Here is a 13,544-nt window from a genome sequence, read left to right on the forward strand (position 1 = left end):
AGATCAAAAACACTGGGAAAAAATTTCACCTATATTAAGCAGACACATGTTTTATCCCCCATGTCATTGCGTCCCTAAACAACACAGTGTGACAAGTGTTTCAAAAGTGTCATACTATAGAATAATAAGCATTTTAACAATGATGTACAGTACATGGGAGGATGAGCCAGGCTCTAGGTTTTAGCACTTTTAATTTTTTCTTTTTTCTTTTTTTTTTTGTAACAAGGTTTCTCTGTAGCTTTGGAGCCTGTTCTTCTGGAACTAGCTCTTATAGACCAGGCTGGCCTCGAACTCACAGAGATTCGTCTGCCTCTGCCTCCCAGGCGCTGGGATTAAAGGTGTGTACCACCATTGCCTGGCGGTTTTAGTACACGTGATACTAATGACTCAGTCACTTTCACACTGTCCTATCTACAGGGTACCCTGAAGCCTCATGGGCACCAAGGACCACTATGAAGTTCTCACGGAGCTGCACAGTTACAGTCAGTTCTTACCTGGTTGGCTTCTCGGTTGAGATGAAAACCCAGTCCGGGCTAGGTTTTGTGGTTTAGAAGATGACTGCCCCACTTTGTCCTAAAAAAAAAAAGAAAGACAACAGAGTGAAAGGAGGTGCTGCACCCACCACCAATTTCCCTCTTGTTCAGTTCCTTCTTTCGATTTCTTTCTTTTTTACAGCCTTAAATGACAGGTAGAAATGTGCTGTGGAAGGGAAACCAACCATGGCAAATGGTGATCTGTTGTCAAGGGAGATAGAAGGGGCTCCTTTTGTTTTTTTTGTTGTAGATTTCCCCGAAAAGTAATTTAAAAAGGACAACTGCTGACTGCTCAGCTTGGGCAATGAATGTCAATAATCAACACTCTATCGAGCACATGGCACTTTCTAGAACTGCTGGGTAAGCAGTCTTGGACTTCCTGGGTCAGAACAATCCAGTCAGGGACCATAAGGTGTTCCTTGCTAACAGAGACTGAGGAGCGCAGCGGCAGGTTGAATGAAGACAATGTTTTAGGCAGAAATTAAAACAGCAGATCCAAAATTTTAGAGAAAACATCTTCATAGAAACATCTTAAGCCAATGAAAGGAACATTACAATATGGGTAGGAATATGCCACTTTATATCCACACGCTTACAAAAAAGTGACTAAGTCTTGGTAGTAAGGTGTTAACTACCTCTTACAAATCCGCAAAATCTGTGAACATTTTGAAATCACATATACTACTTCTGTAATTGGGAAGGTTTTGAACTGTGCCAAAAGAACAGTGTGTTCATTTACGTATACGTATTAATAATACATAGTCACAAGCAGAGCACAGATTCCTTTCACTTACAGTGGGGTCATACCCCACAAAATCATCATAAAAACACAATATCTGAGGTGAATAGTGCATTGAGCGCATGCAACTGACTCCACCTTGTGCTTGGGACATGGCGCACTATGGAGTACTTTTTGTTTCTCTGTGACCATGAGGCTCAACACTGCATGAACTATGACACATATTCACTGCCCTGCATAGCAAGACAGCATTATACTACGGTATTAGTCCAGAAAAAGATTCAAGTTTAAAATTCAAAATCCCTGTGCTGAATGCATATTGCTTTTACACAATCATAACGTCAAAAACTTTCTAAGCAAAACAATCATAGATTGGGGAATGATCATCTACAATTGATAAACCTATTGTACAAATTAACAACTGTACCTATTCATTGTTAAGAATCCCAAGCTACTATAGCATGAGAATCTTACTCTGCTAGTGTCAAGGATATTTTAGAATATACAGTTGGCCTTCTGTGCTTTTGCTTATGACTCCATGTACTCAACCAACTAAACTGAAAATGTTAGGAAAACATGCTTTGGTATGTGACTATGAGTAAATACAAAACTTATAATTTCTCCAGTAGGCAGCATCTTGTTTCAAAAGAAAAATAATGGATTACTGCAAGGTCTGTTGGGTTTCTCGGAAACTGACCACAGGTAACAAGTTGCTTATAGGACTGTGGCAACGTCAATAATATGAATAGGAAAGTGATGAAAAATAGAGAAGTTATACTGGTCCAATTTTGTTAAATTTCTTTAAGTTACTCTTTAATTTTTGCTTTATCCTGTGGTATTTCTATGTATTTCTTCATAGAACTAGAGCTGAACTCATGGTTTAAATAAGAGGCTTGCTACTCTATTAAATTCCCTGAGCAAATCTCAGTAGCACATCTCAGATGCAAGCCTGGCAAGCTTGAGCTCTTGCTCTTCTGGGAAGGGTGCAGCTTCACATCAGCATTCCCAGCACACCAGGGCTGTCCATAGAGGAGGACATGGAAAGCTGGCTAGACACCCCTCCCTCAGTCCTTCCTGCCAAATCACCTCACGGCCTAGGAAGAGCACACTGCTTTCGTGAAGGTGCCGGAGCGGTGGGGCATGGGTCTGCGGCCATACTTCATTGTTCGAATGTGTATTGGCAGGCAGCCTTTCTGTCCAGAGACTTTTGAAAAGATCCCTTGTACCATGGAAACCGGTGCTAACTTCTCCTGGGTCACAAACACACCAGTGTGTAAAGTGAAGAGCTAAGGTAAGATCCACACTGGGCTTCAGAACACTGCCGTGTGTGTGTGTGTGTGTGTGTGTGTGTGTGTGTGTGTGTGAGAGAGAGAGAGAGAGAGACAGAGAGAGAGAGAGAGAGAGAGCGCACCCTGAGAAAGAGATCCTAAAGGCCAGCTCACCCGAAGCACTCACAAACATACTTCAAAGGAGCGCAAGTTGCCTCCATACTTTCTTCAAGGAAAACCCACAGAAATCAAAACAAAATCCCAAGGGCTGATGCCTACCTCCTTCCCCTCAAAAGAAATTATTTTAGAATTTGTTAAAATATGAAGAAAAAAGTAAGATAAACCCCACTCTAATCACATACCAAAGTATTCAAAAGAAACATAACATATGTATATAGATAAAATGTCTGCATTATTTGTAGAGAATGTATGTTTTTGGAACCACATGGACAATATGATCCTAGTTGTTAAAGAAGGGACATACAATCATATTTAAGTAATCTCTGACATATTTTGATCAACATATGTAACTACCATTGGATGAATCCCTTCAGAGATCCAGCATTCCTCGCTGCATAGCTATTAATTTATTTGGCCAATGTTCTGCTGATGAATATATAGACTTATATGAATACTTAAATCCAACTTGTATCTAAGATGTCCCACTAAGGCCCATCTGTTAAAAGGGAGGAATCTGGTGATCAGGAGAAAGGGAGGAATCTGGTGATCAGGAGAAAGGGAGAGATTTTACAGGTGCCACCTGACAAAATGGTATTAGCCAGTTTTCTGTTATTATAGCAAACACCTGAGATAACAATCTTAACTTACTATGAGAAAAGTTTTAATCTGACTCAGTTGTCAAGGTTCAGTCGACAACTGGTTGGCTTCAATGTATCTGGGTACCTGGTGGCAACTGCAGGGAGTCCATGGTGATCTGCTTACCTCATGCTCAAGGTTTTTGAGAAAATGGAAAAAGAGAGCGAGAGACATAGAAGCCCTCTTCTTGAGGGCCGGCCCCCAGAGACTTAACCATCCCTCCCCAGGCCTGACCCCTCAAAGGTTCCACTGCCTCCCAACAGTGCCACCCTGGAAAGCAAACCCTTAACATGAGCCTTAGGTCAATAAATAACTTGCAAACGACAGCACTATTTGTTACCCAATCCTTGTTTTGCCTGCTCTAGGTTGCTGTGCGCACACATACACGAATGCACGCACGCATGCACACATACACCTTCTTTTAAGCCCCTACTCATCAGTTCCGCACATCTGTCTGCTCTTGGGCTGACACCCTGCATTTTCCACTTGCACAGCCTGCCAACAGGTTTTATCATCAGCAGAGTATTTCCTTTCTCGCTCCTTTTACATGAACATCTTAGTCATTTTCTTCCAAGCAAACTTCTGAGCCAGGAAAGATTTAATACAGGTTTAGAAAAGTCACTGAACACAAAGCTTCATTCAGTATAGACTGTATGTCTGCTAGAAGCTATACCATACAACCCAGGTACGCAGGGACCTCAGTCAGTTAGCTTTGCATAATCACACTTTAAGATGTTTATACAGTGATAACATTGCCTAAGAATTCATTTCTTAAAACGTATCCATGACATGAGTTTAATTTTTAAACTCTGCTTAAAATATTAAAATGTCTCATGTGAAATATATCTTTGAATGAGTGCTTCTATCACTCATGGAAATACCACTATTGGACCATTAGCCTGGAAGCAGTTCACAAGGATGCTAGGAAACATTCATTAAGATATACAAACCTATCATTTCTAAGAGTGGAAGGGTCTGGGTTCTCGTGTCACAGATCTCGTTGATTAACTATATCGTTCTCAATGGACATGGCCCTACATGATAGCATCTGGCTACATCCTATGAATACTTAAGTCTGAGACTCATTCATACACTCAACACACCATTTTCCCTGAGACGTCTCAGAAATCACAAGTGAACAGGGCTATACAGACATACCTTCTGTATGAAATGAAAAAGATATACCATGTTGTTAAATGTTTCAGACAGAAAATTATTATTTGGTATAAGTATGCAACCAAATATTACATAGGACTTGACCTAAACATTATTTGTAGTTTATCTACAGCTTCACTAGGCAGTGTCTACTTGTATCTGACAACATCCCTGTATGTCTCAAGCACCATTTAAAATGTGATGTAGTCACGAAATCTCACAAAGTGCATGTGTTTGTAAAAATCCCCAGATGACAAAAAATGTCATCCTTTAAAATTAAACAGGTTAGAGCTTCAGACAAGAATTCTGTTACCTTGAGAAGTCAAGAAGACTTGACTCAAAATGAGAGACCCTTAGCTGAAATGCCTGGGACCAACAGTTTTTTTTTTTTTTTTTTTGAGAATGCACGCATGAATACATTGATAGATCTTAGGGATGAAATTCAGGTCTAAACATGAATTCAGTTATGTTTCATACATGCCTTTTCCACACAGCAACCTTAATGCAGTACTTTTATTAATTGTATGCAGGTTCAGGGAATAGATTTGACAATTGTGGCCTTATGGTTTGTTTTCTCCCCTAAAGTTTTTAATTTTAGAAGAGTTCATATTTCAGGATTTTTAATTCGGAACGACCAACCTGTGTATTAAAAATCATGGCATTTGTAAAATGAAATCAACCCACCAAAGGCAGCCGAGTAAAGTTACCTACTGACTGTGGCATTGACACCCAGAAGGTCAAGAGCAAATGTCTGCCCGCCATTCCGAGGCAAACAATGTCATGCTGCCAGGAGCAAGGGAATGAACAGCGAGGCCAGACTAAAGGTTTCCTCTTCAGGTTAGTTTCTGTTTATCTGTGTGTCTGCTTCCTAGCCTCCTGGCCTCCACGAAGATAGAACTGGGCAGGGGAAAGAGAGGGTGGCCTTGTGGTCACTGCCTCCCTCATGAGCAGGAGGCCCGGGTGCTTGAGAGGAAAGCTACGATTATTTTCTGAAGGCCAGGCTAATAGCAAATACTTTTCAGACTATGGTTCTTAATTACTATGCTGTCTGCCTCCAGAAAAAGGTGGGAGGGTTGGGAGTGTGTTCCAAAAGTTCTTTACCTGAAACCATCAAGGGCACTTTCTTAGTTAGTGCTGGACCTTCTCAGATCCATGTGGTTTTGGAAGTACTTGCTCAAGTCCAAGTCTGCCCTGCTAAGCAGATCGAAGTAGAAACACGCCTTTGTGAGAACAGGAAAAGCCCACCCTCTCTTGGGTGGCCCAGTCTGGGACACTGCACTAAATGATGAAATGGGACTCACACAAAACACTGAAATTGGTGAAAAGGGACAGTGACGATGGTCAGCTCCCCTCTGTCTCTGCATTAAGAGAGTAAGATAGTGCCTGGGTTGCACTATCAGATCCCTGGGCCTTTAATTTCACAAAATGGTGGCCAACAGAGCAAGGTAAGCCAGGGAGGGATAAGGGCTGGTAGGGGGCTTTGTTGCCTTGATTGACTATGTTTCATAAGCCATATATCAGCTTGCTGCGTGAAAGCTCCTTGGCGATTCTTGTTGGTCAAACAAAGCCTGGGGCCAACCTGCTCTCCTCTTGACTGTTCTCAGCTTCTGCAGTAACTCTCTCCCTTCTGCTCCAGCACACTCCTGAGATCCTGGCCTCATAAGCAAGCATTTAACTTCTTCCATTCTATTGATCAAGAGCCCAGGTGTTTCAAAGCTTGGGGAAGGAGGACATGTGTCAGGGGTAGGTGTGGAACCCAATTCAGGGGAAAGGCCGGTATCTGCTATGCACTGACCACCTACCTACTTACTGTCATCCCTCCATAATGTCTTGGTTTAAAACCAACCTTTGACCATCTGCCCACTTGGGGACATCTGTTGAGATAGCTGGTACACCATGCTGGAGTCCTCACCAGAATCTTCACAAGGTGATTCTTCTGAAGAGAGTACATGAACTCCCGTAGTGTTGGGTTTTAATTGTGTTAATTCTAAATGCAGTCAAAGTTGTGAGAAGATTTAAACTGAGAGTCGGTGTGTGGGGGGGGAACAAAGGGACTTTATCCAGTTGTGCAGTACATAATCCATGGGTGTGAGCTCATCAGTTCTCAACAGTAGAAGATGTCACTGTACCTATTTTCCCGAAAGTGCCTGAAGTATCACACAACTTGGTGAAAGATGTAATTGGCACTCTTAACTTCTCTTCTAGTAAGATGTACAAAATCAGACCTTCCAATGACTAGAACACTAACTACAAATGAGCTGGAGGTATGCTTTTGCCCCACATGGCCCTGCCTGTTTAAATGCCACACTTTATAACCATGTAAAGGCAAAGGAAGGGAGAGCAAAGACATGTCAATCCACATAAAGCCCAGGCCAGAACAGTTTCCAACAGTCTGAAGGAGAGAAGAAAAGCTCAGCATGCCAGCTGTCTCTATCAAGGAGCGAGGGCAATACTTTTTTATCTGTAATGGTGCCAATTACACTTTTTGTTATGATACTATTTATATAAGCTGCTGAGTCTAACATGAAAATGTTTGGATCATTTCTGGCCAGACTTCAAAAAACTTGTCTCATATATGCATATATATGAATACATATGCGACAGAAAGGTAAGCATGTGTGTGTGCGCACGTACATCCTCACACGTGTGTGTGTGTATATGTGCTCAAGTCTTCACTTTAATCTTCCCACTAACCTAAATATGTTAACGTCTTCAAAGGCACAGAAAAGCCCTAGTATTCCACATTTGGCATTTCTGCAACATAACTACCTCCAAAGGAGGTTATTTTAGACATCAGCAAAAGCAACTTTGAATTGCTTAACTTTAACACCTCTTCTGCTATGTTACTCATACACACATCAGATTGAGTTATTCATGGTAGAGTTTGTCAATGTTTCATATTTTAAACACCTACGCTGAGATGTTACATAGCATACACTTCCTCTGTTGGACGTGTACGATCTAGTGAGTACTGCTATCAAGACAGAGCGTACAACCCTCACCAGGTTCTAATTTTAGAATATTTCCATCACCCTCCAAAGAAACCTCATGTCCGGGGCCTGTCAATCTTGACAAATGGTTTTCCCAAAATAAAATGTCTTTGCCAAGTCAGTTTTATTCCTGGTTTTAGATCCGGTATTCCCATATCAAGGAGGCAGCTTGGCCTTAAGGTGAAGGACACTGGCTCCAGAATTTCTGCAGATGAGCGGTTACGTGACCTTGGGGAAGACTCCATAACCTAAAGGGCTGTTGGGTGATCATGCCCGTAAGAGCTCCTCAAAGCAAATGTCAGCGGCTGTTTTCACTACATCCACTGGTGTGCCATGTCTCTACCTCCTGCTTCTCCAGCACCACTTCTCCTATAATACCGCCGTCACCACTTGAGTTCACTTCTTCCTCCACCTTCTCCACCACCATCACCTCTCCTCCATGACTTCTCCCAAGCCTCCCCCATTTTTCTCCCGATCACCCTCACCTCTTCCACTTCTACTACCTCCAGCATCCGTCCAGCTTCCCGCTACCTCTAGCTCTCCCATCATTTCCACCCCCATATCCGCCTAACTTTTCCCTCTTTCCGTCTCCTCCACCAGTAGCTTCCCAGTTTCTCTCACTGTTCCTCTTTTTTCACCATTTCTATTTCTTCCACCACTCCCTCTACTTGCATCAGTTTCTACCTAGCCTTCCTGTCATCAACTAGCAACTGCTTTCGACCTCCTCAGCTTCCACCATAACTTCCGATGAACTCCATTCCCACCTCTCTCTCCTCTACTAGTTTAAACACTGTCAATCCATGGCTGCCACGGGTTTTCTCTCTACCTACCATCACTGCCTACACATCCTCAACTTTAACAAACCACTTCTCCTATGAAAAGACAACTGAAAGGAAACCAGAACTTCCACCTCAATTACACAAGGCTAGTTTTGTCAGAAGCATCACCAGGGAACACCTTAGTCTTCTGTGAGTTCTATAACTTCAGCAGCAACTGGAAGCTCTACCTGTAGAATCTCTACCCACATCCCATAACCTATCCAATCAGGAAGACTAACAACTACAGCCTTTAAAGGATATAAGACTATTAGTGAAGGCATAAATTGGGGCATGAACATATTGGAAAACAACATACTTCTAAATTGAATAAAAATATTTTGATTCTGACCTCAAGAAATTCTGGCCCCATGACTTAAAAGTTTTGGAAAAGGGAGAAATTCCAGGTTTTACTCTGAATATTTTCCCCTATCACTTTCCTCTCCTCTGTCACAGAAAATTATTACATATAATGAGTTCCAGGGAGCCTCAAAGAACCAGGCTAAAAGGTCACAAAGAGGCTCAGTCCTTTGGAACTCAAGAATCACCCAGCTATACATCCACTCTCAGACCCCCAAATAAAGAGGAGCAGGCACTAGTTAATAAAAATGCAATGTGGCATGTTAGCAAGTACAGAGTTCAAACTTGGAAAAACAACATTGGACATTCTGGTCTGCTAGTTTTAGGGACAATCCCTAAGCACCTCAGAGATTCAGTTGCCTTGTCTTAAATAGGAATCGCCATGGAGGCACTGCCATCAAAATGAACCTAGACTCTTCAGTTCCATGCTTTGTATGTTCTCACTTGATTCCATAACTCCTGTAACATCTATACTAAGGCTAGAGCCTGAAACACACTTTAGAACAATTAACTGGATGGAGTTGCCTTCAGAGTACAGTATCAACCAAGTCCATAGCAGGCATACAATATGCCTATACTCTGCCCCTAGTTTAGCAGAAGGAAGGCATGCACCCCTTCCTTGAACTTGCTCAACAATAATCTCAGAACTTGGAAAGGGCCCTCACTGTCCTGACTGACCGGGAAAAGGCCCCAGGGTTGAGTGTGATGTAATCCTTGGTAGTGGTTCTTCCTCATCTCTAAGTCCCTGTAGAGGGCAGAGGGCCAAGGGTAAATGGCAGCTCATAGCCAAGAACTCAGAGGTAGAATGAGATTGGCCCAGCGCTCCAGCCTAGATCCCCATAGCATATCTGGACTAGGTGTGAAAGCTCCTCAAAGGATAGGTGTGAGATGAAGCATGCTAGAGTTCAAGGGGGTAATGGTTCAAGGTGACACTCTTTAAAATGTATGGTTTGAATATAAACCATCCCACCCTACCCCTAGGCTTATGGCTCTCTTTAGGAAGGTTATGGGACCATTAGGATAATGGGGCCTTGATCGAGGAAGTATGTCACTGGAGGCTGGATTTGAGGTTTAAAAGCCAGTACCACTTCCTATTTTTTCTCTTTCAGCTTCCTAACTGTGGGTGAAATGACCATTCTGCTTCCTGATCACCAGGCAGACTTTGCTCCTGCTGCCCTGCCTTCCCTGCTGTGATGGACTGTACTCCTTTGAACTGTAAACCAAACCTTTCTCTCATCAACTGCTTTTGTCAGGGCATTTTATCAAAGCAACAGAAAGGACCTGATATAAAATCCACTCTGCCTTTGAGTAAAACATGAAGCTAATATGAAAAGGATCATATAGGTTAAATCAGAGCACAACAAAACTCAGTCCTTTCGTCAAAGGGTGCCTTTTTCTGTAAGGCAGCTTGCCCTAATATTATGAAGGATGATTGGGACACAAGAAGTTCACTTCATCCTTATTGTGACAGGAATAAAATATTTATGAACTACTAGTGTGGCAAACTAAATAATGTAAGTTAACACTTCACTGTATGGGCCATTTCCTCTTCTGGAAAACAGGATCAGTAAATTCCCTTTCAGTTCTAAGACTGGACTAGTACATTTTATAAAAATATTCCTGAGAGGCTCTATTAGACCCATGGTGACAAACAGTATTATGAACTGGGTACTGTAGTACACACCTATAATTTCAATACTAGAGACGCTCAGGCAGGATCACAAGTTGATAGCTAGCCTGGTAGCTCCAACATAGTTGGAGCCTGTCTCAAAAGAGTCGTAGGAAGGTAAGAACAATGACCTGAGCTCTATCAGTTATTGCTACATTGCCTGTAGAGATTTTTTCAAGCTTCAGTGGCCATTAGAAGAAAGTTGTGGAGACCAGCCCCAAGCATGAGTCCTACCCTGCCCTCCTGCTATCTGGGAAGATGGAAAGGAGCTCAGCATTGTCTTTACTGTCTTCATCGGCATCCTGGATAGTTGAACTATTAACCCAACCCAGATTGAGTAAGAAGTTGACATTTTCATGTTTCCATCTACTTGTCCTGGCTCAGTAAGTACTGAAAAGCCTAGGAACCCCAGTTTTCATTTGTAGACTAATTCAGATAGTAGCACCTATAATTATGCCTATTCGAAAGGGTTTGTTGGGAAGGCACTCACAAAACACAAGCTAGTTTCTCTAGCTATCCCGGAGGAGATGGCCTCCAACTCTATCATAGCTTAATATGAGCTGGGGGAGAGGTGGTAGTGGGCGAGGGGCCAAAGGGAAAAACATGGAAGCCTTCACTGTTCTGTTTAATAAGCTGTGTACATACTCTTCCATGCCTGAATAGCGGTTATAAATGGCAACAAACTGGCTATTCATAGAGCCACTCTAGCTTCAACAGACAGCAAGGAGGAAGAGCCAGCTGGCCGCCATCGCAGAAGCCCAGCTGCCAGGTTGTGCACTTCTAATACTGTCAACAAAGGGAACGACACTTGCAAGAGAAGACTGAGGACTGTGGGAGTGATTATATGCACACACAGATATGGTGTGTGCACATGTGGTGCACTTAACACTAATTATGGATACAGGTCACCTGTAGCTACCATAGGCCCTTGCCTTTTCCACTATTAAAGTTGTAAAACATTTCTCTACCCAGAGACTTTCCCTCTGAAATATGGACTGATTCCACCCTAGGACATCCATGGCAGTCTTGCTTGCCTGCTTACTTGTTACCAGCTAGTTTCAAAATGTCTTCCTTCTCCATCCATAGTTGTGTGTGTGTGTGTTTTTTTTTTGAATGGGGTTCAAAGGCTAATGGGCCCTTAGCTACGTATCTGTTAACCTTGTTCTGAGACCAGTGTATGGAAGAACCTGGGAGTTCACGGCCATGTTTTTGGTGGACAATATCAAGCTGCTCAATATGGAAGAGTTGAGAACAAAGGTGGTCATATCTGAATTTCCCAGGACACTGCCTCCTCTGTCATTCCTGAGGAGCCCAGTGGAAGGGTAAGGATGAGATCTCTCCTGCTCAAACATTTCCAGCTCAAGACACCAAGTTCTAGGATGCAAGTTGTGGGAATTTCCAAGTTGAAACCCAGTGGTTCAAACACCTAACTTCCCATGGGAGCAAGGAAGAAGACATGATGGCTATGAAAAGGGGTGGGAAGTGGAGCCTCCGTTTTTCAAAGTTGAACACTTTTGTGACCAGGATGAGGGTTAAGTAACACAGGAGGAGATACTGAAAAGAGGCCAGTGTGGGGAGTAAAATGGATGGGATCCACATACTTCTTTTTTTAAAAAAATATCTACTGGCCGGATCCTGGATTCTATCAACACCCTTCCAACGCTCTCCAATCTGAAAACCAGTCACCCTTAGACCCTTTCTTATCTATAGTCTAATCAAGGCTGTCTTCTCATGACCGCTGGGGCTTTCTGTACTTAGCCTGTACTGTCACATTTCAAACACCCCGACTGTAGAACCAAGAAGTGACCATCCTGGGTCCCAGTCCCATGAGAGTCAGTCAGCATTCACCCCAGAGGCGTAGGATGTAATCTCGTTGTAAATAAATCAAAAAGTAGCCATATGGCTTTAGAGTTAGTAGGTGTTTGTGTGCTCCTATGCCACGGTCACATGGGGCTTTTTCACTGCATGTGTGAATCTCTTCATGCTTATTGTATTTTTTTTTTCCCTGAACAAGTAATGCTTTTGCTGTGTTTCCTGTCTGGGATGTGGCCTGTGCACTAACTCTAAAGCCAAACACTTAAATAGGAAATTTAAATAAACTCATGCTGAAATTATTCTGCTTTAGTAAAAGGAGTAATTTAGGGTCCCTCTTAAAATGTATCATTTTAAAATAATCAGTTGCCAACTGCCTAATTTTTTATCAATCAATATATAATTATTGCCTATTTAGAACATATCATTTTTCTTTGTCTGGTTATTCAAAGCATTGACAATAATTATCCAGGCATTCTCTCCACTTCTGTATCTGAGTGAGTGAGGATGGTTTACAGTACCCGAACCCAGGCAGTGAGATTGTCAAAATAAACCAAAATAAACCAAAATAAACACATGCTTCATCCAGGTGCCAGAGAAGAAGGGATGCCCCAATCCACTGAAGTGTCACAAACTGTTAACAAAGATGCCATGTGTATTGCTTGCCATGCTTGAAGAATTATAGTACAGTAAAGGTACCCAACCAGGAATCTATTTTAAACTTTCTCGGAATACAGAAATCACTTCAGGCCTCTGTGCACAGCCGGCTCTGCCCATCACCAAGAGCCAGCCACTGCCCACCTTCCTGAGCAGAGAACAGGCCTGGGTTGGGGCCCCCAGAGTGCAGAGCCCAGGCTGGTTGTACGCAGGACTCAGGGTGTACGTAGGACTCAGGGTGTACGTGCAGAAGGAGGAACTGGCCAGTACTCCTGTCCACGTCCTCAATAGGATATTTTTAATTCCTCTTTACCCATCTGAGGTAAAGACAGATCCCAGAGGATTAAGTTGTTTCTCTAGATTCTCTGACATTCACCATGACACAAGTAAAAGTACACATTCCGACTCTGTGAAGGTGGAAAAATACACATATCTCTGCAAATATCAAGAGCCTAAGATTAATGGAAAGACGACTGGTATGTGATTGGTATGTTGGCAATAAAGGACATTCATACAAAATTTACTTTTCTTCCAGCAAAGTTCTAAAGAGATAAGATAAACGGTAACTGGTAAACACACTGAGTCAGGAAAAACGCCAAACCAACCTCTCTTCTCTGACAAGAGGAAAGCTGTCATGAAGCAACAGAATCTTTGTTAACAATGGCTCCATCAATAGTCAACTTGGGTCTTTTCTCATCATCATGCCCTTGGGAGGACACTGGACCTCGTG

The 13,544-nt window shown here is 42.5% G+C and overlaps 1 protein-coding gene across 3 annotated transcripts in view; it reads right to left on the minus strand.

Moving 5' to 3' along the window:
* The window catches only part of Grb10 (growth factor receptor bound protein 10), a 126,700-nt gene that overhangs the window by 68,105 nt on the left and 45,051 nt on the right, over positions 1-13,544 (minus strand). For all 3 annotated transcript variants that reach the window (XM_038345906.1, XM_038345900.1, XM_038345892.1), the window contains exon 2: positions 495-573. The gene's annotated coding sequence lies outside the window, so the exon portion shown is untranslated. The remainder of the gene's footprint in view (positions 1-494; positions 574-13,544) is intronic.

Source organism: Arvicola amphibius, chromosome 1, assembly GCF_903992535.2.
Source record: "Arvicola amphibius chromosome 1, mArvAmp1.2, whole genome shotgun sequence".
In the NCBI taxonomy this organism is placed as follows: domain Eukaryota; kingdom Metazoa; phylum Chordata; class Mammalia; order Rodentia; family Cricetidae; genus Arvicola; species Arvicola amphibius.